This window comes from Carcharhinus amblyrhynchos, unplaced genomic scaffold (genome assembly GCF_965287045.1).
Source record: "Carcharhinus amblyrhynchos unplaced genomic scaffold, sCarAmb.v2.hapA chromosome_273, whole genome shotgun sequence".
NCBI lineage: Eukaryota > Metazoa > Chordata > Chondrichthyes > Carcharhiniformes > Carcharhinidae > Carcharhinus > Carcharhinus amblyrhynchos.
This window is the reverse complement of record NW_027650013.1, coordinates 667-27,500: the sequence shown is the minus strand read 5'-3', so window position 1 is coordinate 27,500 and position 26,834 is coordinate 667. Positions and strand designations below refer to the sequence as shown.

General features: G+C 50.7%; 1 long non-coding RNA gene across 1 annotated transcript; it reads right to left on the bottom strand.

The window, feature by feature from the left end:
• Positions 1–15,241: 15,241 nt before the first annotated feature.
• LOC145338966 (uncharacterized) lies at positions 15,242–22,136 on the bottom strand. The gene is made up of 3 exons (XR_013885938.1): positions 22,084–22,136; positions 17,359–17,420; positions 15,242–15,297 (listed from the first exon to the last, which is right to left on the bottom strand). It is a non-coding gene; the product is annotated as an uncharacterized LOC145338966 (long non-coding RNA).
• Positions 22,137–26,834: the final 4,698 nt, after the last annotated feature.

The following is a 26,834-nucleotide window of genomic DNA, read 5'->3' as shown; positions in this document are numbered from 1 at the left end:
CCTAACCTGCACATCTTTGGACACTAAGGGGCAATTCAGCATGGCCAATCCACCTAACCTGCACATCTTTGGACACTAAGGGACAATTTAGCATGGCCAATCCACCTAACCTGCACATCTTTGGACACTAAGGGGCAATTTAGCATGGCCAATCCACCTAACCTACACATCTTTGGACACTAAGGGGCAATTTAGCATGGCCAATCCACCTAACCTACACATCTTTGGACACTAAGGGACAATTTAGCATGGCCAATCCATCTAACCTACACATCTTTGGACTGTGGGAGGAAACTGGAGCACCCAGAGGAAACCCACGCAGACACGGGGAGAAGGTGCAGACTCCACACAGACAGTGACCTGAGCCAGGAATCGAATCTGGGTCCCTGGCACTGTGAGGCAGCCGTGCTAACCACAGTTAGCACCGAGGTGTTGGTGGCAGGAAGTAGTCTAAATTACGACATCTCCCTTCCCTCGCCCCATCATTGCCTTCACGGGAAAAGGCAGGAGAATGGGGTTGGAAAACAGGTCAGCCATGATTGAATGGCTGGGCAGACTCGATGGGCCAAATGGCCTTATTCAGCTCCTATGTCTAAGATCTAATGGGGATCCTAAGCTCTTGAATTCCCTCCCCAACCCTCTCCGGCCACTCTTCCCTCCGTTAACTTGCTAAAGTCAACCCCTTGGACCAGGCCTGAGGACGCTGGTCCGTATATCTCCTTTTCTGTGTCAAATTCCGTCTGGAACACGCTCAGGATGTTAAGGGCGCTATGTAAATGCGGGACTGCTGTGTGATTGACTGGTCAGTACTCTCAATGAGCCAATCATTGGGCAACGGTTTCCATGGCCACTGAATGGTTGGAGAAAGTAGCAATTTCCGATCAGAGATTGGCCAATCGTTAGTAGGCCACCTGATCAGCTGACTTTAAACTGGTAACAAGCAGCTTTCTGATTGGTTCTCCCTGGTTCTTCCTGAAAACAGGATTATCCAGATGTCATCACTTAGAACAGGATTTTCCAGTTTTGCCGTGATGGGGTTTTCCAGTCCCACTGTGATGGGATAGTCCATGCCCTTTGTGTTGGGCTTTTACAAACTCGCCATAACTAGATTTTCCAGCCCCACCATAAGGGGATTCTCCAGCCCCGCTGGAATGGAATTTTCCATGACCATTGCGTTGGGCTCTTCCAGCCCCAAATTGAGTGGATCTCCAGTCCTGCCATCATGGGATTTTCCATGTCCATTGTGTTGGGCTCTTCCAGCCCCAGCATGAGTGAATTTTCCAGCCCTGCCGTGACGGGGTTTTCCAGTCTTTCTGTGATGAGATTTTCCACTCTCTCCAAATCGGTGTTATCCAGCCTCGCCACAGTGAGGTCTTCCAGCTCGGCCACGAAAGGATTTTGCAGCCCCACTGCAGTGGGATATTGCAGTTGTTCCGTGAGTGGATTTTCCAGTCCTACACGATGGGACTTTCCAGCTCCGCAGCAGTGAGATTTTCCAGTCCCGTCCCATTGGGTTTTCTGGAAGCGAGGGTGGCTCTCTATTGGCTGGTGGCTGGACAATTGGTGCTGCCAATGTCTACGGCATTGTTTGTGGCTCATCTCTCCTGGCACTGGGGTACCCACCACAGGTGGGGGACGGGGGTGGCACCTTCGGTGGGACTGGAGGATTGTTGTTTATCGTTGTTTGTGGGAGCTTGCTGTGCACAAAGCAGCAGATGCCTTCCTTATATTCCTCAGCCCTGTGGTATTGTATTAAATTTATTCATGGGATGTGGGTGTGGCTGGCAATGCCCATCCCTAATTGCCCCTTGAGAAGGTGGCGCTGAGCTGCCATCTTGAACTCACTGCCGTCCCTGTGGTGTAGGTACACCCACTGTGCTGTTCGGAAGGGAGCTCCAGGGAGTGGCACAGTGGTTAGCTGTGCTGCCTCACGGCACCAGGGACCCAAGTTCGATTCCCGGCTTGGGCCACTGTCTGTGTGGAGTCTGCATGTTCTCCCCGTGTCTGCGTGGGCTTCCTTCGGGTGTTCCGGTTTCCTCTCATAGTCCAAAGATGTGCAGGTTAGGTGGATTGGCCATGGTAAATTGTCCCTTAGTATCCAAAGATTTGTAGGTTAGGGAGATTGGCCATGCTAAATTGTCCCTTAGTGTCCAAAGATGTGTAGGTTAGGTGGATTGGCCATGCTAAATTGCCCCTTAGTGTCCAAAGATGTGTAGGTTAGGTGGATTGGCCATGCTAAATTGCCCCTTAGTGTCCAAAGATTTGTAGGTTAGGTGGATTGGCCATGCTAAATTGCCCCTTAGTGTCCAAAGATGTGTAGGTTAGGTGGATTGGCCATGCTAAATTGCCCCTTAGTGTCCAAAGATGTGTAGGTTAGGTGGATTGGCCATGCTAAATTGCCCCTTAGTGTCCAAAGATGTGCAGGTTAGGTGGATTGGCCATGCTAAATTGTCCCTTGATGTAAGGGGGACTAGTTAGGGTAAATGCATGGGGTTATGGGAATAGTGCCTGGGTGGGATTGCAGTCAGTGCAGACGCGATGGGCCAAATGCCCACCTTCTGCACTGTTGGGTTCTATGATTCTATGATTTTGACCAGCAAACGTGAAGGAACAGCGATATATTTTCAAGTCGAGATGGTGAGTGGTTTGGAGGGGGATTTGCAGGTGGTGGTGTTCCCATGTATCTGCTGTCCTTGTCTTTCTAGATGGAAATGGCCTTGGGTTTGAAAGGGAACAATATAACGGGGGTGTTTGGATCTCCGTCACTATCTCAGCCACACTTCCTGTTGGCTTTGGTCAACAAGGGGCAACTAGCTTTACTAGGATGTTACCGGGACTTGATGGTTTGAGTTATAAGGAGAGGCTGGATAGACTGGGACTTTTTTCCCTGAAGCGTAGAAGGCTGAGGGGGTGACCTTACAGAGATCTATAAGATAATGAGGGGCACAGATCAGCTAGATAGTCAATATCTTTTCCCCAAAGGTAGGGGAGTCTAAAACTAGAGGGGATAGTGAGATGGGAGAGATACAAAAGGGTCCAGAGGGGCAATTATTTCACACGGAGGGTGGTGAGTGTCTGGAACGAGCTGCCAGATTCATAGAGGTTTACAGCTTGGAAACAGGCCCTTCAGCCCAACTTGTCTCTGCCACCCTTTTATTTTGCAACCGCTAAGCTAGTCCCAATTGCCCAGTAGAGGCAGGTACAATTTTGTCTTAAAAAGTGTTTAGACAGTTACGCAGGTACGATGGGTATAGAGGGATATGGGCAATTAGGATTAGTTTAGGAGTCCACGTTAGGCATGTGGGAGTCCTTCAAGGTGCTGGAAAGGCATGTGCCGGTTAGGAGGAAGGATGGGAAAGGTAGGATTAGAGAGCCATGGACTACTAGAGATATTGAGGAATTGGTCAGGAAGAAACGAGAGGCGTATGTCAGGTCTAAGCAGCTGGGAACGGAGAGAGCGTTGGAGGAATACAGAGAGAGTAGGAGGGATCTCAAAAGGGGAGTTAGGAGGGAAAAAAGGGGGCATGACATGGCTTTGGCAGGTAGGGTTAAGGAGAATCCAAAGGCGTTTTACTCCTTTGTCAGGGACAAAAGGGTGGCTGGGGTAAAATCAGTCCCCTCAGGGACAGACGAGAGGAACTGTGCTTAGAGTCCGAGGGAATGGGGGAGATCCTGAATGAATACTTTGCGTCGGTATTCACGAAGGAGAGGGGCTTGATGTCTGGTACAGTCATCGAGGGAAGTGTAGACCAATTGAAGGAACTATCCATTACTAGGGAAGAAGTGTTAGGGCTTTTAGGTAGCATTAAAACTGATAAATCTCCGGGGCCCGATGGCATTTATCCTAGGCTGCTTAGGGAGGCAAGGGATGAGATTGCTGGGCCTCTGACGCAAATCTTTGTCTCTTCTTTGGACACAGGTGAGGTCCCAGTGAACTGGAGGATAGCGAAACTGGACGATAGCGAGGATAGTTGTTTAAAAAGGGTAGGAGGGATAACCCGGGTAACTATAGGCCGGTGAGTTTGACGTCAGTGGTAGGCAAGTTGATGGAGAGCATTCTTAGGGATAGGATGTATGAGAACTTAGAGCGTTGCGATCTGATTAGGGATACGCAGCATAGCTTTGTAAAGGGGAAGTCTTGCCTTACGAATCTGGTTGAATTTTTTGAGGAGGTGACAAAAACGGTCGATAAAGGATGAGCCGTTGATGTCGTCTATATGGATTTCAGTATGGCGTTTGACAAAGTCCCTCATGGTAGGTCAGTAGAAAAGATTAAGGCTCATGGGATACGTGGCCAGGTATCTAGATGGGTTGAGAACTGGCTTGCTAAGAGGAGACAGAGAGTAGTAGTGGAGGGGTCCTTTTCTAGCTGGAGGTCTGTCACTAGTGGTGTGCCGCAGGGCTCAGTACTGGGACCTCTTCTCTTTGTAGTGTATATTAATGACTTGGAAGAGGGAGTAAGTGGTGTGATCAGCAAATTTGCTGATGACACTAAGATGGCTGGATTGGCGGGCAGTGAGGAGCAGTGTCTGGCAATACAGCGGGATATTGATAGGCTGGTTGATTGGGCAGATACATGGCAAATGGAGTTTAATCCGGATAAATGTGAGGTGATGCATTTTGGCCGGAATAATGTAGGGGGGGATTATATGATTAAGGGTAAGCCCATAAGGAGTATAGAATCGCAGTGAGACCTGGGGGTGCAAGTGCACAAGTCTTTGAAGGTGGCAGTGCAAGTGGAGAAGGCTGTGAAGAAAGCCTATGGTATGTTAGCCTTTATAGGAAGGGGTATAGAGTATTAGAGCTGGAGTCTAATGTTGCAGTTGTATAGAACGTTGGTTAGGCTGCATTTAGAGTACTGCGTCCAGTTCTGGTCGCCTTACTACCGGAAGGACGTGGAGACTCTGGTGAGAGTGCAGAGGAGGTTTACCAGTTGCCTGGTATGGAAGGACTGGGGTATGAGGAAAGATTGAACAAATTGGGGCTGTTTTCCCTTGAAAGACACCGACTGAGGGGGGATCTAATAGAGGTATATACGATTATGAAGGGTATAGATAAACAGAGGTAAGCTATTTCCTAGGTTAGAGACACATAATACGAGGGGCCACAGGCTTAAGGTGAGGGGGGAGAGGTACAACACAGATATTAGAGGGAGGTTTTTCACACAGAGGGTAGTGGGGGTATGGAATGCTCTGCCAAGTAAGGTGGTGGAGGCAAACACACTAGAGTCATTTAAGAGTAACTTAGACAGGCACATGAGTGGGTTGGAGATGGGTGGATATAGGAGATCCTTTTAAATAAGGGTCATTAGCATTGGGGCGTCCCTGGTAATGTAAATGGGTATAGTATGATCATAATGTTTTTTCTCTTTTCATTCACAGGTTTTAAGTCGGTCCACCTCGTGTCCAACGAGGGGCATACACGCGATGGGTCGTACTGGGGCTGCTCTTGGTTGTTCGAGATTGGCCTAGTGCTTCATGTCGTTAGTGTGTGTCTAAACTGGACCAGATACTGGGCAAGACGACAGCTCAGTGACTATCACTGATTGCTGTGCAGACACATGGATTTGGGCCGGTGTCTGTGGGAGTTTGCGCGTTCTCCCCGTGCTTGCGTGGGTTTTCTCCGGGTGCTCTGGTTTCCTCCCACACCCCAAAGATGTGCTATTAGGCTGATTGGAGGTAATAAATTGTCCCTAAATTAGTTTCCCTCAATGTGGATGGCCATAAAACATTAGATGGGGGTCATGGGTGGAGGGGGGGGACTGGTGGTGTTAAAATGGCGGCGCGGGGCTCGTTGGGCCGAAGGGCCTGTTTCTATGCCTCTGTGACTCTATGAACTGTTTTATCAATAGCAACCACACAGTTGAATGTTCTCGCTCCGTTAGCTGCGGGAATGGTGGTGGGCGGGGAGGATGGAGCATGCAGCAGTTCGTTGACCCAGTGCGGGGTTTTCCGATATTGGCACGAGCAAGGCCAGAGAAGTCCCCCCTCCTTTCATCACATAGACCGCGCCTCACACACTGAACCCCGCATCAGTCACGAGCCTCGTCCCCTTTCTGAGCTCCGCCTTACTCCCTCGCCTCGCTACCTCCTGGGTCACTGCCAGATGTATGCAAATAAAATACCTCTCGCTGGCTTCTCTCCCCCAACCCCCTTTTGAGTCACAGCAGTTTTGAAATGAGAAGGACTTGTGAATAATCTCGGTGAGATCTGGCAGTGGGCGGGGAGAGGCTGACTCCATGGCCAAGCGAGAGTGAGATGTAAATAAGGGGAGCGCCACGGCGGCACAGTGGTTAGCACTGCTGCCTCACAGTGCCGGGGAGCTGGGTTCAATTCTAGGCCTCGGGTCACTGTCTGTGCGGAGTTTGCACATTCTCTGCGTGCGTTTCCTCCGGGTGCTCCGGTTTCCTCCCACAGTCCAAAGATGTACAGGTCAAGTGGATTGGCCATGCTAAATTGCCCCTTAGTGTCCAAAAATGTCTGGGTTAGGTGGATTGGCCATGCTAAATTGCCCCTTAATGACCAAAGATGTGTAGGTTAGGTGGATTGGCCATGCTAAATTGCCCCTTAATGACCAAAGATGTGCAGGTTAGGTGGATTGGCCATGCTAAATTGCCCCTTAATGACCAAAGATGTGCAGGTTAGGTGGATTGGCCATGCTAAATTGCCCCTTAGTGTCCAAAGATGTGCAGGTTAGGTGGATTGGCCATGCTAAATTGCCCCTTAATGACCAAAGATGTGTAGGTTAGGTGGATTGGCCATGCTAAATTGCCCCTTAATGACCAAAGATGTGCAGGTTAGGGTGGATTGGCCATGCTAAATTGCCCCTTAGTGTCCAAAGATGTGCAGGTTAGGTGGATTGGCCATGCTAAATTGCCCCTTAGTGTCCAAAGATGTGCAGGTTAGGTGGATTGGCCATGCTAAATTGCCCCTTAGTGTCCAAAGATGTGCAGATTAGGTGGATTGGCCATGCTAAGTTGCCCCTTAGTGTCCAAAGATGTGCAGGTTAGGTGGATTGGCCATGTTAAATTGCCCCTTAGTGTCCAAAGATGTGCAGGTTAGGTGGATTGGCCATGTTAAATTGCCCCTTAGTGTCCAAAGATGTGCAGGTTAGGTGGATTGGCCATGTTAAATTGCCCCTTAGTGTCCAAAGATGTGCGGGTTAGGTGGATTGGCCATGTTAAATTGCCCCTTAGTGTCCAAAGATGTGTGGGTTAGGTGGATTGGCCATGCTAAATTGCCCCTTAGTGTACAAAGATGTGCAGGTTAGGTGGATTGGCCATGTTAAGTTGCCCCTTAGTGTCCAAAGATGTGCAGGTTAGGTGGATTGGCCATGCTAAATTGCCCCTTAATGACCAAAGATGTGCAGGTTAGGTGGATTAGGGGGCACAGCCTCAAGATAAAAGGGGGGCGGTTTAAAACGGAGTTGAGGAGGAACTTCTTCACTCAAAGGGTGGTGAATCTCTGGAATTCTCTGCCCGTTGAAGTGGTGGAGGCTGCCTCGCTAAATATTTTTAAGACGCGGGTTGATGGGTTTTTGATAAGAGAGGGGATTAAGGGTTATGGGGAGAGGGCGGGAAAGTGGAACTGAGCAGCGACAGATCAGCCATGATCTTATTGAATGGCGGGGCAGGCTCGAAGGGCTGGATGGCCTACTCCTGCTCCTATTTCTTATGTTCTTATGTCCAAAGACGTGCAGGTTAGGTGGATTGGCCATGCTAAATTGCCCCTTAGTGTCAGGGTGACTGGCGAGGGTAAATGCATCGGATTATGGGAATGGGGCTTGGGTGGGATTGTGATTGGTGCAGACTCGATGGGCCGAACGGCTTCCTTCTGCACCGGAGGGAATCTATGGTTCTGAGGAAGATGTCACAGTCAAGAAACCTTAGCATTTTCTCACGACTGACTGGCACTTGTTGTCTGACTCAGTGATAGAATTCCAGCTTTTGAGGCCACAGCCTGAGGTTTCCAGTCGCACTCACCTCAAAACCGGAACGTCCCGCCCCAGGTCAATGGACCTTTGCTTGGTCCCCCTCCCTGCGCCCCCTCCCCCTGCGCCTGCTACAATTCCCATGGCAGATCGGACAGAAAGATCCAACCCCCCCTCACCGCCTCCGCCCCCCCACCCCCCCGCCACTCCCCCCACCCCAGCTCCACAACTGTGCCTTCGATGAGCGGGATTTTGAGGGGAAGGGAGAGTAAGGGGATAGAAGTCATCATCCGGAAGAGGGTTCGGGATTGGGATAGGGAATCAGTTTGGGATCTGGATTGAAAATCATTTCGGCATCGGGCTAAGGATAGGGAATCAGTTTGGTATTAGGATAGACATTGGGAATGTGTTTGGGATCAGAATAGGGATCGGGATTGGGATAGGGGTAGGAAATAAATTTGGGATCGGGATGAGGGTTGGAATTGGGAATGAGTTTGGGATTGGGATAAGGAATCAGTTTGGGATTGGGATTGGGATTGAGTTTGGGATTGGGATAGGAAATAAATTTGGGATCGGGATGAAGGTTGGAATTGGGAATGAGTTTGGGACTGGGATAAGGAATCAATTTGGGATTGAGATTGGAAATGAGTTTGGGATTGGGATAGCGATTGGGTTTGAGTTTTCAACCAAGAGAGAGATTAGGATTGGGAATGAGTTTGGAATCAGGATTGGGATTGGGAATGTGTTTTGGGTTGGGATAGGGATTGGGATTGGAAATAAATTTGGGATCCCAATAGAGATTAGGAATGAATTTGGGATGAGGATCGGGATTGGGATTGGAAATAAATTTGGGATGACAATAGAGATTAGGAAAGAGTTTGGGATCGGGAGAGGGATTGGGATTAGGAATGAGTTTGGGATGAGGATAGGGATTGGGATTGGGACAATACTGTCAAGGTTTTCCCGTGCCAGTATTGAATCAGCTCCAGCTTCTCGGAACGCTGCGGGATCTATCCCTGTCTGGAGAAAGGAGTTTCAGTTCCTGCATACTGACCATCTCCATTCAACAACAACTTGAATTTATGTAGCACCTTTAGTGTAGCGAAAGGTCTCAAAACATTTCCCAGGCGAGCAATCAGACCAAAGAATTTGACATCACTGATTCAGATAATGGGTGCGATTTCCCGGACTGGTGAGATGTTCCAGTGCCGTGAGGGTGCCTGCCTCCCCATCTCATGGTGGCTTTCCTGACGGGGGGGGCTGGGTAAGTCACACAAAACAGTGTCAGGACCAGAAGATCACACCAGCAGCTAGTGCTCAGCTGGAAAACACACCATGGCAAGGTGGGGGTGGAATTCCAACCAATGAGATACTGGGATAAAGACGCGTCTCTTAAAGGGGGGAAGATAGAGAGAGTGAGACAGAGAGCGAGAGAGACTGAGGGGGAGAACAAGGGAGGGAGGGACAGAAGTAGAAAGGGTTAAGAGCTTCAAGTTCTCAGGTGTCCAGATCACCAACAACCTGTCCTGGTCCCCCCCCCGATGCCAACTCTATAATTGAGAAATCCCATCAATGTCTCTACTTTCTCAGAAGACTAAGGAAATTTGGCATGTCCGCTACGCCAGACCAGGTAAGGACGGCAGATTTCCTTCCCTAAAGGGAACCAGATGGGTTTTTCCGACAATGGGCCATCAATAGATTCTAAATTCCAGATATTTTTTCTTGAATTCAAATTCCACCATCTGCAGTGGCGGGATTCGAACCCGGGTCCCCCAGAACATTAGCTGAGTTTCTGGATTAATAATGTACCAATAATACAACTAGACCATCGCCCCCCCCCCTTTATTGTTTGTTCCTTTTAACGTGGAACAGTACAGCACAGTACAGGCCCTTCGGCCCTCAATGTTGTGCCGAGCTTTGTCCGAAACCAAGATCAAGCTATCCCCACTCCCTATCATTCTGGTCTGCTCCAGGTGCCTATCCAATAACCGCTTGAAAGTTCCCAAAGTGTCCGACTCCACTATCACAGCAGGCAGTGCATTCCACATCCCAACCACTCTCTGAGTGAAGAACCTACCTTGGACATCCCTCCTATATCTCCCACCATGAACCTTATAGTTATGCCCCCTGGTAACAGCTACATCCACCCGAGGAAATAGTCTCTGCACGTCCACTCTATCCAACCCCCTCATCATCTTATAAACCTCTATTCAGTCACCCCTCACCCTCCTCCCCTCTAAAGAGAAAAGCCCCAGCTCCCTCAACCTTTCCTCATAAGACCCACCCTCCAAACCAGGCAGCATCCTGGTCAATCTCCTCTGCACTCTCTCCAATACTTCCACATCCTTCTTACAGTGAGGTGAGCAGAACTGAACACAATATTCCAAATGTGGTCAGCATTTTAAATATTTTACGTTAATAAATATTCCTTTATGTTCAATTCCAATTGATTACAAGGGAGGTAATGGTCTAGTGGTATTATCGCTGGATTATTAATCCAGAAAGTCAGCTAATGTTCTGGGGGACCCGGGTTCGAATCTCGCCACGGCAGATGGTGGAATTTGAATTCAATAAAAATATCTGGAATTAGGAATCTACTGATGACCCATTGTCGGAAAAACCCATCTGGTTCCTTTAGGGAAGGAAATCTGCCGTCCTTACCCTGGTCTGGTCTACATGTGACTCCAGAGCCCCAGCAATGGGGTTGACTCTCAACTGCCCTCCAAGGGCAACTAGGGATGGGCAATAAATGATGCCCATGTCCCACAAATGAATTAAAAAACCAAGACTAACCCTTTCCTCAGCGGTTTGGGTATCTTTCCTCACATCGTACCAAATTGAAAATCCACATCGTTGGGATCTGGTGTTGCAAGTTACCCTTCCTTGATTTATAATGTTTTACTCACATGCACACCACCTCAGAGAGGGCTGGATCCTGAATGCCCCACCACAAACATAGCGGTCCTCACCCTCGGACTGCCCAGCTTCTCATAAGGGACATGTACACAACCTGCTCAACTCTAATGAAGTTCCGTAGGCTTTGGTTTCCTTCAGAATGCTCAGTCACTCGGTGACAGACCTGTCCACGGGCCCTTGTGTTCAGGCATATATTAGAATCCTAGGACAGAATCATAGAATCCCTTCAGTGCAGAAGGAGGCCATTTGGCCCATTGGGCCCATTCAGGCCCTTTCGCCATAACCCCACATATTTACCTTTCCAATCCCCCTAAACCTCACATCTTTGGACACTAAGGGGCAATTTAGCATGGCCAATCCACCTAACCTGCACATCTTTGGACACTAAGGGGCAATTTAGCATGGCCAATCCACCTAACCTACACACCTTTGGACACTAAGGGGCAATTTAGCATGGCCAATCCACCTAACCTACACATCTTTGGATATTAAGGGTCAATTTAGCATGGCCAATCCACCTAACCTGCACATCTTTGGATATTAAGGGTCAATTTAGCATGGCCAATCCACCTAACCTACACACCTTTGGACACTAAGGGGCAATTTAGCATGGCCAATCCACCTAACCTACACATCTTTGGATATTAAGGGTCAATTTAGCATGGCCAATCCACCTAACCTGTACATCTTCGGACTGTGAGAGGAAACCAGAGCATCTGGAGGAACCCCACACAGACATGGGGAGAATGTGGAAACTCCACACAGACAATGGTGCAAGGCCAGAATAGAACCCGGGTCCCTGGCACTACGAGGCTGCAGTGCTAGCCACTGTGACATCCACAGGCCTTCTTATCTCAGAGAAACGCTTTCCAATTCTTATCTTCTCCACTCCCAACCCCTTTCTAGAACGTTGATCCCATCCGCTTGGGGGAGTGTTGCCTTTGGGGTGGGGAGTGGTCCACTGTGAGGAGCCACTGCGGAGACCTCAGCGTGGTGTCACTGGGATGGAGGACGGTGCCGTGCCTCAGGGCAGTGTCACCGGGCTGGAGTAGGGTCCGAAGTCTCTGAAGCCAAACATCCACAAGAGCAGGAGCCCCTTCATGGCTCCCATTGCTTTGGGGACCTGAAAGAGAGATGGTGGTTAGCATGAGGTTCAGGGCAGAACGGCCATTTTGGATGGTCAACAGCAAGGCCCATGTTGACCACTTAACAAGAGTCTCACAAACGCAGGACGTCCTGTTGAGGCTCCCGGCCAATGCTGTACATTTTGAAGGGTCGTAATGCATGGAGCACGGCAGCCATTTTGTGCATAGCAAGATCCCAACAAAATAATGACCAGGTCATCTGTATTTTTTTCCCCCAATGCTCGTTGAAGCCTGTGCCACAGTTCTGCCACTAACTATGTGTTATAGTCACTGGAGTTTAGAAGAATGAGTTTAAGATTAAATTTATTTATTATCGTCACAAGTAGGCTTACATTAACACTGCAATGAAGTTACTGCGAAAATCCCCTAGTTGCCCACAGCCCGGCGCCTGTTTGGGTACACTGAGAGAGAATTTAGCACGGCCAATGCACCTAACCAGCTTGTCTTTCAGACTGTGGGAGGAAACCGGAGCACCCGGAGGAAACCCACGCAGACATGGGGAGAACATACAAACTCTATACAGTGACCCAAGTCGGGAATCGAACCCCGGATCCCTGGCGCTGTGAGGCAGCAGTGCTAACCCACTGTGCCACTGTGACAAGGGATCTCATAGAAGCTTATAAAATTCTAACAGGGTTGGATAGGATCGATTCAGAAAGAATGTTCCTGATGGGGGGAGTCCAGAATTAGGGGGTCAGAGTTTGAGGATAAGGGGGTAAACCTTTTAGGACTGAGGTGAGGAGAAATTCCTTCATCCAGAGAGTGGTGAATGTGTGGAATTCACTCCAACAGAGAGTAGTTGAGGCCAAAATGTGTGATTTCAAGAAGAAATTAGATCTAGTCTTGGGGCTAAAGGGATCGAGGGAGATGGGGGGGAAGGGGGGGAGGATCAGAATATTGAATTTGATGATCAGCCATGATCAAAATGAATGGCGGAGCAGGCTCGAGGGGCCGAATGGCCTCCTCCTGCTTCTAGTTTCTATGATTACCCAAGAAAGGATCACATTGGATCCAACAGTGCAGAAGGAGGCCATTCAGTCCATTGACTCTGCACCCACCACAATCCCACCCAGGCCTTATCCCCATAACCTCCATTTACATTAACCGGTCCCCTGGACACTAAGGGTCAATTCAGCACGGCCAATCCACCTAACCCACACAGCTTTGGACTGTGGGAGGGAACCGGAGCACCCGGAGGAAACCCACGCAGACACGGGGAGAGATCCAAATGTAATCTACAATACAATGCACGTAACCGATCCACGCAATACGTTGGAGGGGGACGGGCGGTGGGGGAAATTGTGAGGGGAGTAAGCTAGACCCCAGATCACATGACCACAGGTCAACCTTCAAGGTCAAAGGTCATTCTCAAATACGGCCGCCCATTTTAGAGATTTGGTTCGGGGGGGAGTTACGAAAGATGGAGCTCGGGTTCCGTACCCCCGGGCGCAGAGATAGAGACTGACTGGCATCCATCAGAGCCTTACGGTCATGCCTCAACTGAAAGATGGCACCTCTGGCAGTGCAGCGCTTCCTGAGTACCGGGATCCGCCTCGGAGCATGGGGACAAGCCCCCTGTGGTGGGCCTTGGACTCACAACCGTGCGATTACCTCCAACCTGGCCTCAGACATGCATCCCCCCCACCCCGGCCCAGAATGCACTGCAGGATCGCTTGGATGAGCTGAATAATGCCATGGTGGTTTGTTTGGGTTGAGTGTTCTGTTCTTCCGGCCTCAAGGTTTTGGCTCTCTCCGGAGGGATGCCATACAGGATGCCTCGCACAACGCCCATCGGCGACCAATCAGCAGCTGGGGGGTTTGTCCCGCTGACCTCCTGTGAGTCCTGAGAAAAGATGGCTTCTTCTTCATCTTGGGATAGACCAATGGTGGCCCACGGTTGGCCTGGATTGACACTCTACTGCCGCTAATCTATGAGTGGGCGCTGTCAAGATGGCGTGTTGGGTTCACCCCCGCCGTTTTGCCCCGATTGTGCACCCCCCCCTCACCACCGAAATCCAAATTTAGTCCACATGTAACCAGTCCACGCAAGACATGGGAGGTGAGATTGGGGGAAATTGTGAGGGGGGCGGGGGGAGGGTAAACTCGACCCCAGATCACGTGACCATCAAAGTCAAAGGTCATTCTCAAATCTGGCCGTCCATTTTAGAGATTCGGTCTGGGAGGGAGTTACGAAAGACGGAGCCTGGGCTCCGTACCCTCCCCTCACTTTGTAAGCGGGGGTGGAGTGGGGGTGGTCGGGGAGGGGGAGGGCTTGCCGACAGCTGGTCACTAGCTCGAGAGGAGATCAAGCGGGTCTGGGATCTCAGTTGAGTCATTGGCTCGATTTTCAAGTTTGCCCATGACACCACTGTAGTGGGTCGGATCTCAAACAACGATGAGACAGAGTACAGGAACGAGATAGAGAATCTGGTGAACTGGCGCGGAGACAATAATCTCTCCCTCAACGTCAACAAAACGAAGGAGATTGTCATCGACTTCAGGAAGTCGAAAGGAGAAAATGCTCCTGTCTACATCAACGGGGATGAAGTAGAAAGGGTCAAGAGCTTCAAGTTTTTAGGCATCCAGATCACCAACAACCTGTCCTGGTCCCCCCCATGCCGACACTATAGTTAAGAAAGCCCCACCAACGCCTCTACTTTCTCAGAAGATTAAGGAAATTTGCCATCTCAACCACGACCCTCACCAACTTTTACAGATGCACCATAGAAAGCATTCTTTCTGGTTGTGTCACAGCTTGGTCTGGGCTCCTGCTCTGCCCAAGACCGCAAGGAACTACAAAAGGTCGTGAATGTAGCCCAGTCCATCACTCAAACCAGCCTCCCATCCATTGACTCTGTCTACACTTCCCACTGCCTCAGAAAGCAGCCAGCATAATTAAGGACCCCACGCATCCCGGACATTCTCTCTTCCACCTTCTTCCGATGGGAAAAAGATACAAAAGTCTGAGGTCACGTACTGACCGTCTCAAGAACAGCTTCTTCCCTGCTGCTGTCAGACTTTTGAATGGACCTACCTCGCATTAAGTTGATCTTTCTCTACACCCTCGCTGTGACTGTAACACTACATTCTGCACCCTCTCCTTTCCTTCTCTATGAACGGTATGCTTTGTCTGTATAGCGCGCAAGAAACAATACTTTTCACTGCATGCTAATACGTGACAATAATAATTCAAACCACGCGGGCACAATGAGGCATTCAGACCTACCCCAGTGAAGAGGAGGAGGTGTCTGAGTACCGGGACCACCAGCGGAGAGTCGGAGGGCGAGGGAGCCACAACCCGGCCAGTCTGTGAACGAGGACAAGAAAAGATTTCACCATTCCTTCAAATTAAAGGATTGCATTTGGAAAGCGCCTTTCACTGGCTGAGGACAGCGTCCAGCCAATAAAGTGCTTCTGCAGGGCAGGTAATATGCCAACAAACCTGTGTACAGCAAGAGGGGAGGCGATGGCCTAGTGGTATTGCCGCTAGATTATTAATCCAGAAACTCAGCTGATGTTCCGGGGGACCCGGGTTCGAATCCCACCACGGCAGATGGTGGAATTTGAATTCAATTAAAAAAATCTGGAATTAAGAATTTACTGATGACCCATTGTCAGAAAAACCCATCTGGTTCCCTTTAGGGAAGGAAATCTGCCGTCCTTACCCCGGTCTGGCCTACACGTGACTCCAGAGCAATGGGGTTGACTCTCAACTGCCCTCCAAGGGCAACTAGGGATGGGCAATAAATGCTGGGCCCAGACAGCGATGCCCGTGTCCCCCAAATAAATAAAGTAAGTCCCACAGTTGGCGTGTTTTATGGCAGCAGAAGTGATTTGTCTGGCAATGTCTATTGCCCTCCCCAACACCGGGGCACAGGAAGACCCCACTAGCAGGAAGGGCTGGAAAATCCTGCCCAATGGTCCATTTTGAGGTGGTGAATATCGGCTAGGACACCGGGAGGGAAGTTCTCCATCCGGCTCTGGAATAATGCCATTGGAATCTCTTACCACAGTTGGGGGTATCAGGGATGTTATGGTAATGTCCAGAATCTGCTGGACTTGGGTTCGAATCTCACCCAGGCAGCTGGTGGAATTTAAATTCAATGAATAAAATCTGGAATTGAAAGCTGGGCTCAGTCATGGTCATCGATTGTCAGAAAAACCCATCTAGTTTCCTTTAGGGAAGGAAATCTGCCGTCCTTACCCCGGTCTGGCCTACATGTGACTCCAGAGCCACAGCAATGCAGATGACATTGAAACATAGAAACTAGAAACAAGAGGAGGCCATTCAGCCCTTCAAGCCCGCTCCACCATTCATTTTGATCATCAAATTCAATATCCTGATCCCCCCCAACACACAATAATAGGGCTGACTCTTAACCGCCCTCTGAAATGGCCAAGTGAGACACTCAGTTCAAGGGGCAATTAGGGATGGACAATAAATGATGGCCCAGCCAGCGATGCCCACATCCCCTGGAAGGACAAAACAAGTCGGAGCCCCTGTTTCATTGTTCCATCCAGAACGCCAGCTGACTTGTGGCACAGTGGTGAGCACTGCTGCCTCACAGCGCCAGGGACCCAGGTTCAATTCCAACCGCAGGTCACTGTCTGTGTGGAGTTTGCACATTCTCCCTGTGTCTGCGTGGGTTCCCTCCGGGTGCTCCGGTTTCCTCCCACAGTCCAAAGATGTGCAGGTTAGGTGGATTGGCCATGCTAAATTGCTCTTAGTGTCCAAAGATGTGCAGGTTAGGTGGATTGGCCATGCTAAATTGTCCCTTAGTGTCCAAAGATGTGCAGGTTAGGTGGATTGGCCATGCTAAATTGTCCCTTAGTGTCCAAAGATGTGCAGGTTAGGTGGATTGGCCATGCTAAATTGTCCCTTAGTGTCCAAAGATGTGCAGGTTAGGTGGATTGGCCATGCTAAATTGCCCCTTAGTGTCCAAAGATGTGCGGGTTAGATGGATTGGCCATGCTAAATTGCTGTTTAGCGTCTGTTGGATTAGCAGGGTAAATATATGGGGTTATGGGGATAGGACTTGGGTGGGATTGTTGTTGGTGCTGGCACGCTGGGCCGAATGGCCTCCTTCTGCACTGTAGGGATTCTCTGACTTTCTAAGAGGCCAAACTTTTAACCTTTGCCACAGGGAACCAGCATCATCACGAAATAGGGGAACCTGGGAACGCACAGGAGCCGGTGAGACAAATCCTGGCATTTGCATCTCAGGAATCTCTTGTAGCGGGTCTTAATGCCTGGGGTCTACCCTTGGTTTGTGTCAAACATTCTGGCAGTCCTCTGCTGGGCCCCGGATCCTCAGTTGATGAAGGTTCATTTTCTTAAACGTGATACCGGGGTCTCTTAGATACTTACGTCCCACAGACTGTCCAGCTCTGTGCCCAGAGGGAAACGTTGCGGATAAGTGGGCCTCGAATCTGTAAGGAAACAGAACCATGTTGGGAAGATGAGTCCACAGATCTTCAGCAATATCTATCAACTTCTTCAACTGCCCTCTCCTGCTAGCTTCAGGTTTCTAGGTGACCAGAGCAATAACCACCTGTCCTGGTCCCCCCCATGCCGACACTATAGTTAAGAAAGCCCCACCAACGCCTCTACTTTCTCAGAAGACTAAGGAAATTCAGCAAATCCGCTACGACTCTCGCCAACTTTTACAGACGCATCATAGAAAGCATTCTTTCTGGTTGTATCACAGCTTGGTATGGGCTCCTGCTCTGCCCAAGAATGCAAGGAACTACAAAAGGTTGTGAATGTAGCCCAATCCATCACCCAAACCAGCCTCCCATCCATTGACTCTGTCTACACTTCCCACTGCCTCGGGGAAAAGCAACCAGCATAATTAAGGACCCCACGCACCCCGAACATTCTCTCTTCCAAACTCTCCCATCGGGAAAAAGATACAAAAGTCTGAGGTCACATACCAACCGACTCAAAACGGCTTCTTCCCTGCTGCTGTTAAACTTTTGAATGGACCTACCTCGCATTAAGTTGATCTTTCTCTACACCCTAGCTATAACTGTAACACTACATTCTGCACCCGCTCCTTTCCTTCTCTATGAACGGTATGCTTTGTCTGTATAGTGCACAAGAAACAATACTTTTCACTGTATCCCAATACATGTGACAATAATAAATCAAATCAAATCAAAGGCTCAAAAACTGTGGTGATGTGGCAACCGGCGGGGGCCTGCGGTAGCACAGTGGGTTAACACTGCTGCTTCACAGCTCCAGGGACCTGGGTTCGATTCCCGGCTCGGGTCACTGTCTGTGTGTGGAGTTTGCACATTCTCCTCGTGTCTGCGTGGGTTTCCTCCGGGTGCTCCGGTTTCCTCCCACAGTCCAAAGATGTGCGGGTTCGGTGGATTGGCCATGCTAAAAAATTGCCCCTTAGTGTCCAGGGATGTGTAGGTTAGAGGGATTAGTGGGTAAATGTGTAGGGATATGGGGGTAGGGCCTGGGTGGGATTGTAGTCAGTGCAGACTCGATGGGCCGAAGGGCCTCTTTCTGCACTGTAGGGTTCTGTGACTCAGTCATCTCATTTCTCCACCTATCCTGGGAGATCCCACCCAGGAAATTGGGGCAGGAGTAGGCCGTTCAGGCCCTCTAGCTTGCTCCTCTGTGCGATTCTATCCCGGCTGATCTTAGATTCCAGCTCTCGCTCTCCCCACCCTCCTTCCCCAAATCCCCCCCCAATTCCACAAGGGATTGGAACCCCGTCTATCCGGACCTCAGGCGGAGGCTCACCCTTCCTGAGGTAGTGTGTCAGCTACAGACTATTCATTCAGAAACTCAGCTAATGTTCTGGGGGACCGTGGGTTCGAATCCCCCGGCAGACGGTGGAACTTGAATTCAATAAAAAAAATTTGGAATCTACTGATGGCCGTTGTCGGAAAAACCCACCTGGTTCACTAATGTCCCTCGAGGGAAGGAAATCTGCCGTCCTTACCCCGGTCTGGCCTACATGTGACTCCAGAGCCACAGCCAATGGGGTTGACTCTCAACTGCCCCTCCAAGGGCAAGTAGGGATGGGCAATAAATGCTGGGCCCAGCCAATGGGGCCCATGTCTCACGAATGACAGAGAAATGGGGCCCGCATTGAAGTAGCGCCTGCCACATCCTGAAGTCAACCCCAGCGAGCTGGACAGCCAGTGAAAACGGTGGGGTGGACACACTCCGCGCGGCAGACGCGCACAGCAAGATTCCACAAAGAGCAGCGAGATCGGCTAAGCTGTCGGGGGTGAAATTATTCTGCCCGAATTTTTGGACCAGGTTACCTTGGGGGTCACCTCGCGGGTCTCCGAGCCCAGTTTTGATAGTCACTGGGCCACAGTGACCTGGGGTCAGGAAAGGAGACATTGGTGGGGGGAGGGGGGTGGGGGGGGTGGGGCGCTATGAAATGGCAGGAATATTAAAGTATGTGTCTTGATAGAGTGGGATAGAAACACAGAAGCTACAAGTAGGCCATTCGGCCCTTCGAGCCTACTCCAGCATTCATTCTGATCATGGCTGATCATTGATCTCCCCCCCCACCTTCCCCCCCATTTCCCTCGATCCCTTTAGCCCCAAGAGCGATATCTAATTCCTTCTTGAAATCACACAACGTTTTGGCCGCAACTACTTTCTGTGGGAGTGAATTTCACCACCCTCTGGGTGAAGAAAATTCTCCTCACCTCAGTTCTAAAAGATTTACCCCCTTATCCTCAAACTCTGACCCCTAGTTCTGGGCTCCCCCCACCATGGGGAACATTCTTTCTGAATCTACCCTGTCTAATCCTGTTAGAATTTTATAGGTTTCTACGAGATCCCCTCTCACTCTTCCAAACTCCAGTGAATATAATCCTAACCCACTCAGTCTCTCCCTCAAATGACAGACCCGCTACCCCAGGAATCAGCCTGGTAAACCTTCTCTGTACTCCCTCTATAGCGAGGACATCCTTCCTCAGATGAGGAGACCAAAACTGCCCACAATACTCCAGATGTGGTCTCACCAACGCCCTGTACAGTTGCAGCAAAACATCCCTACACTCATGTTGTTGGATACCAGAGGTTGCCTTGTGCGTTCTTGCTGCTCTACTTTCCTCATGGTGACGGAGCCTCAGGAATGCTTCACTGGCCCGAAAGCACTTGGGGAGGGAACACGACGGCGAAAGGCGCTATATAAATGCTTTCCCCATGAACCAAAATGGGAAGGGCAGAGAGAGTGGTTGGGAAGCTCACTGTCGCCACCCAGTGCCGAGGCTGAATCACTGCAGTCACATGGCGGACAGGTTGGAGAAACAGTCAAGAGAGAAGTCCTGGGGGCCGGGGAGGCTGGAAAATCTCCACCTGAGGTCAACGGACTCTTTGGATGGTCCGTCCCACCCTCCCCGTCCTCGCCCCCGCTCGCTACGACTCAGGCCGGTCTCTGCCCAGGCCATCTCAATGCGTTTCGTACAATCACCAACTCTGGAGTACAGAGATGCTTGCTGTGTGAGCAAAATGGCAGGCAATCTCTGCACAGCACGATCCCATTGCGAGGACATGGGCAACACCCAGTGGGTGTCGTTATCATAGAATCACTCAGAGAATCCGGACAGTGAAGAAAGAGGCCATTCGGCCCATCGAGCCTGCACCAACAACAATCCCACCCGGGTCCTATCCCCATAACTTCACATATAACAAAGAACAAAGAACAACACAGCACAGGAAACAGGCCCTTCGGCCCAACGAGCCCGCGCCGCCATCTTAACAATGTGTTTTTCCTCCTCCACCCTTGACCCATGTCTATGCTTATGGTACCCCCATTGGAAACCAGATTAAGGGGAGAATAATTTAGGGACAATTCGTTACACCCATCAGCCTTTGGGGGTGTGGGAGGAAACCGGAGCACCCAGAGAAAACCCACGCAAGCACGGGGAGAATGTGCAAACTCACACAGACACCGGCCCAAATCCATGTATCTGCACAGCAAACAGTGATAGTCACTGAGCTGTCGTGGTGCCCAGCATCTGGTCCCCCTGACACTGAGAGACAATTTAGCATGGCCAATCCACCTAACCTGCACATCTTTGGACACTAAGGGGCAATTTAGCATGGCCAATCCACCTAACCTGCACATCTTTGGTCACTAAGGGGCAATTTAGCACGGCCAATCCACCTAACCTGCACATCTTTGGACACTAAGGGGCAATTTAGCACGGCCAATCCACCTAACCTGCACATCTTTGGACACTAAGGGACAATTTAGCATGGCCAATCCACCTAACCCGCACATCTTTGGACACTAAAGGGCAATTTAGCATGGCCAATCCACCTAACCTGCACATCTTTGGTCACTAAGGGGCAATTTAGCATGGCCAATCCACCTAACCTGCACATCTTTGGTCACTAAGGGGCAATTTAGCACGGCCAATCCACCTAACCTGCACATCTTTGGACACTAAGGGGCAATTTAGCACGGCCAATCCACCTAACCTGCACATCTTTGGACACTAAGGGACAATTTAGCATGGCCAATCCACCTAACCTGCACATCTTTGGACACTAAGGGGCAATTTAGCACGGCCAATCCACCTAACCTGCACATCTTTGGACACTAAGGGACAATTTAGCATGGCCAATCCACCTAACCCGCACATCTTTGGACACTAAAGGGCAATTTAGCATGGCCAATCCACCTAACCTGCACATCTTTGGACACTAATGGGCAATTTAGCATGGCCAATCCACATAATCTGCACATCTTTGGACACTAAGGGGCAATTTAGCATGGCCAATCCACCTAACCTGCACATCTTTGGACACTAAGGGGCAATTTAGCATGGCCAATCCACCTAACCTGCACATCTTTGGACACTAAGGGGCAATTTAGCAACGAGATCAGTTAAGCTGTCGAGGGTGAAATTATCCCGCCCCAACGCTTGGGCCAAGTTGCGGGTCACCTTACGTGTCTCCAAATCCTAGTTTTGATCATCACCGGGCTATAGTGTCCTGGGATCAGGAAAGGCTGGAGTGGGGGGCTGGTGGGAGAGGGGGTGCAGGTAGGAGTCCGAACTTCCTCCTGACGGGATAACCCCTAAAAGGAGATGTACGGATCCTCACTCTGGTTCAGTCTGTGTTTCAGTTCTTCCAGCTCCGCCGTCAAACTCTGAATTTCCTCCCGTAGCTCTGCGTTCCTGATGTTCGCTTCCATTAGTGACCTGGAGAAGAGAGAGAGAGAGAGAGAGTTCGAGCGAGAGGTGGAGGGTTAGCAAAGGGGGGGAGGGATCAGAACGACGGAGGCTGAACTGGGGACATGTCCAGACAAACAAATCGCTGCCTTTGCTGGAAGCCGGACAGAAAATGCTGGAAAATCCCAGCAGGTCAGGCAGCATCCGCCGGGGGAAGAATCACACCCCAGACCCGGGACGTTAACTCTGGCCCTCTCTCCGCAGACCCCTCTTTTTCCAGCCTTTTCTGTTCTGATCGAAGGACACTCGGAACGGGGTGGGCGGGGGGGTGGTATCTACGCTCATTTATCCTTTCAGGGGACGTGGGAGTCAGTGGCTGGGCCAACGTTTATCGATTCGCCGGGTAAACAGGTGGGGATACGGGAATAGGGCCTGGGTGGGATCGTGGTGGATGCAGGCTCGATGGGCCGAACGGCCTCCTTCTGCACTGCAGGGCACTCTATATGAATTATTACCCATCCCTAACTGCCCCTTGAACTGAGTGTCTCGCTCAAGAGGGCAGTTAAGAGTCAATCCCATTGCTCTGGAGTCACATGTAGGCCAGACCGGGTAAGGACGGCAGATTTCCTTCCCTAAAGGGGACAGCAATGAACGAGAGGGGTTTTCCCGACAATCGATGATAGTTTCACGGTCGCCGTTACCGAGCCTAGCTTTCATCTCCCGATTTTATTTACCGAGTTTAAGTTCCACCGGCTGCTGGGGTGGGGCTAGAGCACATTGTACCCCAGAGCTGGTGGGGGGGGGGGGGGGGCTCTGGATTACTGACCCAATGACAATATCACTATGTCACTATCTCCTCCGCAGTAGGGATTTGGGGTACAGTAGCTAACAGATAAGTGGCGAATGTTGACCCTAATGTGCTGAGTGGGTTAGAGTACAGGAATGGAATGAGCTGCGTGCGTACAGGGTACTTGGGGTACAGTATGTACCAAGTTCGTGTATTTGGAGTAGAGTATATGCCATGTGTAGAATATACAAAGATTGTGTATTTGGGAAACAGTATACACCACATTCAGATACTAGAGGCCGAGTATACACCACATTCAGATATTAGAGGTCAAGTATACACCACATTCAGATATTAGAGGAAGAGTATACACCACATTCAGATACTAGAGGTCGAGTATACACCACATTCGGGTATTAGAGATCAAGTATACACCACATTCAGATATTAGAGGTCGAGTATACACCACATTCAGATACTAGAGGTCGAGTATACACCACATTCGGGTATGAGAGATCGAGTATACACCACATTCGGATATTAGAGGTCGAGTATACACCACATTCAGATTTTAGATGTCGAGTATACACCACATTCGGGTATTAGAAGTCGAGTATACACCACATTCAGATATTAGAGGTCGAGTATACACCACATTCGGATATTAGAGGTCGAGTATACACCACATTCGGATATTAGAGAGCGAGTATACACCACATTTGGGTATTAGAGGTCGAGTATACACCACATTCGGGTATTAGAGGTCAAGTATACACCACATTCGGGTATTAGAGGTCGAGTATACACCACATTCAGATATTAGAGGTCGAGTATACACCACATTCGGATATTAGAGGTCGAGTATACACCACATTCGGATATTAGCGAGCGAGTATACACCACATTTGGGTATTAGAGGTCGAGTATAGACCACATTCGGGTATTAGAGGTCGAGTATACACCACATTCAGATATTAGAGGTCGAGTATACACCACATTCGGATATTAGAGGTCGAGTATACACCACATTTGGATATTAGAGAGCGAGTATACACCACATTTGGGTATTAGAGGTTGAGTATACACCACATTCGGGTATTAGAGGTCGAGTATACACCACATTCAGATATTAGAGGTCGAGTATACACCACATTCGGGTATTAGAGATCAAGTATACACCACATTCAGATATTAGAGGTCGAGTATACACCACATTCAGATACTAGAGGTCAAGTATACACCACATTCGGGTATGAGAGATCGAGTATACACCACATTCGGGTATTAGAGGTCGAGTATACACCACATTCGGATATTAGAGGTCGAGTATACACCACATTCGGGTATTAGAGGTCGAGTATACACCACATTTGGGTATTAGAGGTCGAGTATACACCACATTCGGGTATTAGAGGTCGAGTATACACCACATTCGGATATTAGAGAGCAAGTATACACCACATTTGGGTATTAGAGGTCGAGTAAACACCACATTCGGGTATTTGGGTCTTGGTATATACTGGTTTAGGGTACCGTACATCCTCTAATTAATAGGAATGTGTAAGTTGCACACAAAAAGGTGTAACGTGATACCACAATAAGAGAGCAGTTACTGTAAATAACACAATAGGAGAATCTCTATTGTGGCTGAATATTCTATAACAGGACAAGTGGAATTACCGTATATACTGTATTAGGAGGAAAAAAAAACTGAAAATTACTGTAAGTATTATAATAGGAGGGCACATTGATTTACTGTCTGCCCTGTCATAGCAGGGCACAAAGCTCTCTCACCTTTCCGTGGTGATGTTAGCAAGCTTCGCTTTTAGGAGCTCATCCTCGACTGTCCCTGGCCCCTGATTCGCTGACTGTGTCTCGAAGGAGGTGACTGTGTCCGTTTCGGGGGCACCGGGCAGTCGCTGCATTGGACCCCCCTGTGAGGAGGAAACAGTGTTAGCCGTGGCCCTGTTGGGTGGGGGGTGGGGAGGGGGGGGGATACACAGGCAGCTTCAACCATCCCACCCACCTCCATCGACTGCGTCCAACCTCGCTGCCTCTCTGCAAACTCTCCACGGACACGAGCTCTGGAGTTGGGAGAGCTGGAATGGTCATTTTCAGCCCCCCCCCACCTCGTCCCCCTCCCCCGATTGCCCCAACCCCCCCCCCCAAAACACCAACCCCCAAGCACTGACACAACTGAGTCTCAGAGCAGGGTTGCAATTACACTGGTCATGCTGCAGGTGGCGCTGCAACCCCATCACAACAACAACTTACCGCCAACCAATTGGGGATGAGTATTTATTACTTACTCATCGGTGTCACAAGTCAGGCTTACATTAACACCGCAATGAAGTTACTGTGAAAATCCCCCTAGTCGCCACACTCCGGCACCTGTTCGGGTAACACCGAGGGAGAATTTAGCACGGCCAACGCACCCTAACCCGCGCGTCTTTCGGACTGTGGGAGGAAACCGGAGCACCCGGAGGAAACCCACGCAGACACGGGGAGAATGTGCAGACTCTGCCCAGACAGTGACCCGAGCTGGGAATTGAACCTGGGTCCCTGGCGCTGTGAGGTAGTGGTGCTAACCGCTGTGCTACCCCAGGCAAACATTTGCAGGAAGGGGGGTGGGGAGTGGGGGGGTGGTAGGGGGGGAGAGGGGTGCAGTGCGGGTGAGGGTAGGAGAGGGAAAGGGGGTGGGGAGTGGGGGGGGGTTGGGGGGGGGGGAAACTATCCAGCTGCACAGTGGTTAGCACTGCTGCCTCACGGTGCCAGGGACCCGGGTTCGATTCCCGGCTCGGGTCACTGTCTGTGTGGAGTCTGCACATTCTCCCCGTGTCTGCGTGGGTTTCCTCCGGGTGCTCCGGTTTCCTCCCACAGTCCCAAAGATGAGCTGGTTAAGGTGGATTGACCCAAACAGGCGCTGGAGTGTGGTGATAGGGGATTTTCACTGTAACTTCATTGCAGTGTTAATGTAAGCCTATTTGTGACGCTAATAAATAAAATAATGTTGATAGCACACACTCACACTCACATGAGATCAGTGAGGGGGGGGGGGTCCGCTGTCACTCTGCCTGAGATCAGTGAAGAGGGGGGGGAAGGGGGTGTCAGGGGAGCCCGATCGGTCTGGGTGGCAGTGGGGTTGGGTGGGGGGGGGATAAGGTGGTCAGTAATGTTGTGGGGGGTGGGGGCAATGTTTATGGGGGCCGGGTTGGGTGGGGTGGGGTGGGGGGGGTGGGGGGAGGCATTATCCGGCCCGGGAGCGCAGTTGGAGGCTCCGATCGGATGATATCGGTGGGGGGGGAGGGGGGCGCGTTAAGGCCGACCCTCAGGCTTTGCGGCGCGATTCGGAATCACTGATATTTTTTCACGCAGAGTGCGTGTGGGGGTGTTGGGGGGTGTGTGGGGGCGTTGTGGGGGTGTTGGGGGGGGTGTGTGGGGGTGTGTGGGGGTGTGTGGGGTGTTGGGGGTGTGTGGGGGGGTGTGGGGGGCGTGTGGGGGTGTTGGGGGGGTGTGTGGGGGGTGTGTGGGGGGTGTGTGGGGGTGTTGGGGGGGTGTGTGGGGGTGTTGGGGGGTGTGTGGGGGTGTCGGGGGTGTTGGGGGGGTGTGTGGGGTGTCGGGGGGTGTTGGGGGGGGTGTGGGGGGCGTGTGGGGGTGTTGGGGGGTGTGTGGGGGTGTTGGGGGGGTGTGTGGGGGTGTTGGGGGGTGTCGGGGGGGTGTGGGGGGCGTGTGGGGGTGTTGGGGGGGTGTGTGGGGGTGTTGGGGGGGTGTGTGGGGGGTGTGTGGGGGTGTTGGGGGGTGTGTGGGGGGGTGGTTGGTGGGTGTGTGGGGGTGTCGGGGGTGTGTGTGGGGGGTGTGTGGGGGTGTTGGGGGGTGCGTGGGGGTGTGTGGGGGTG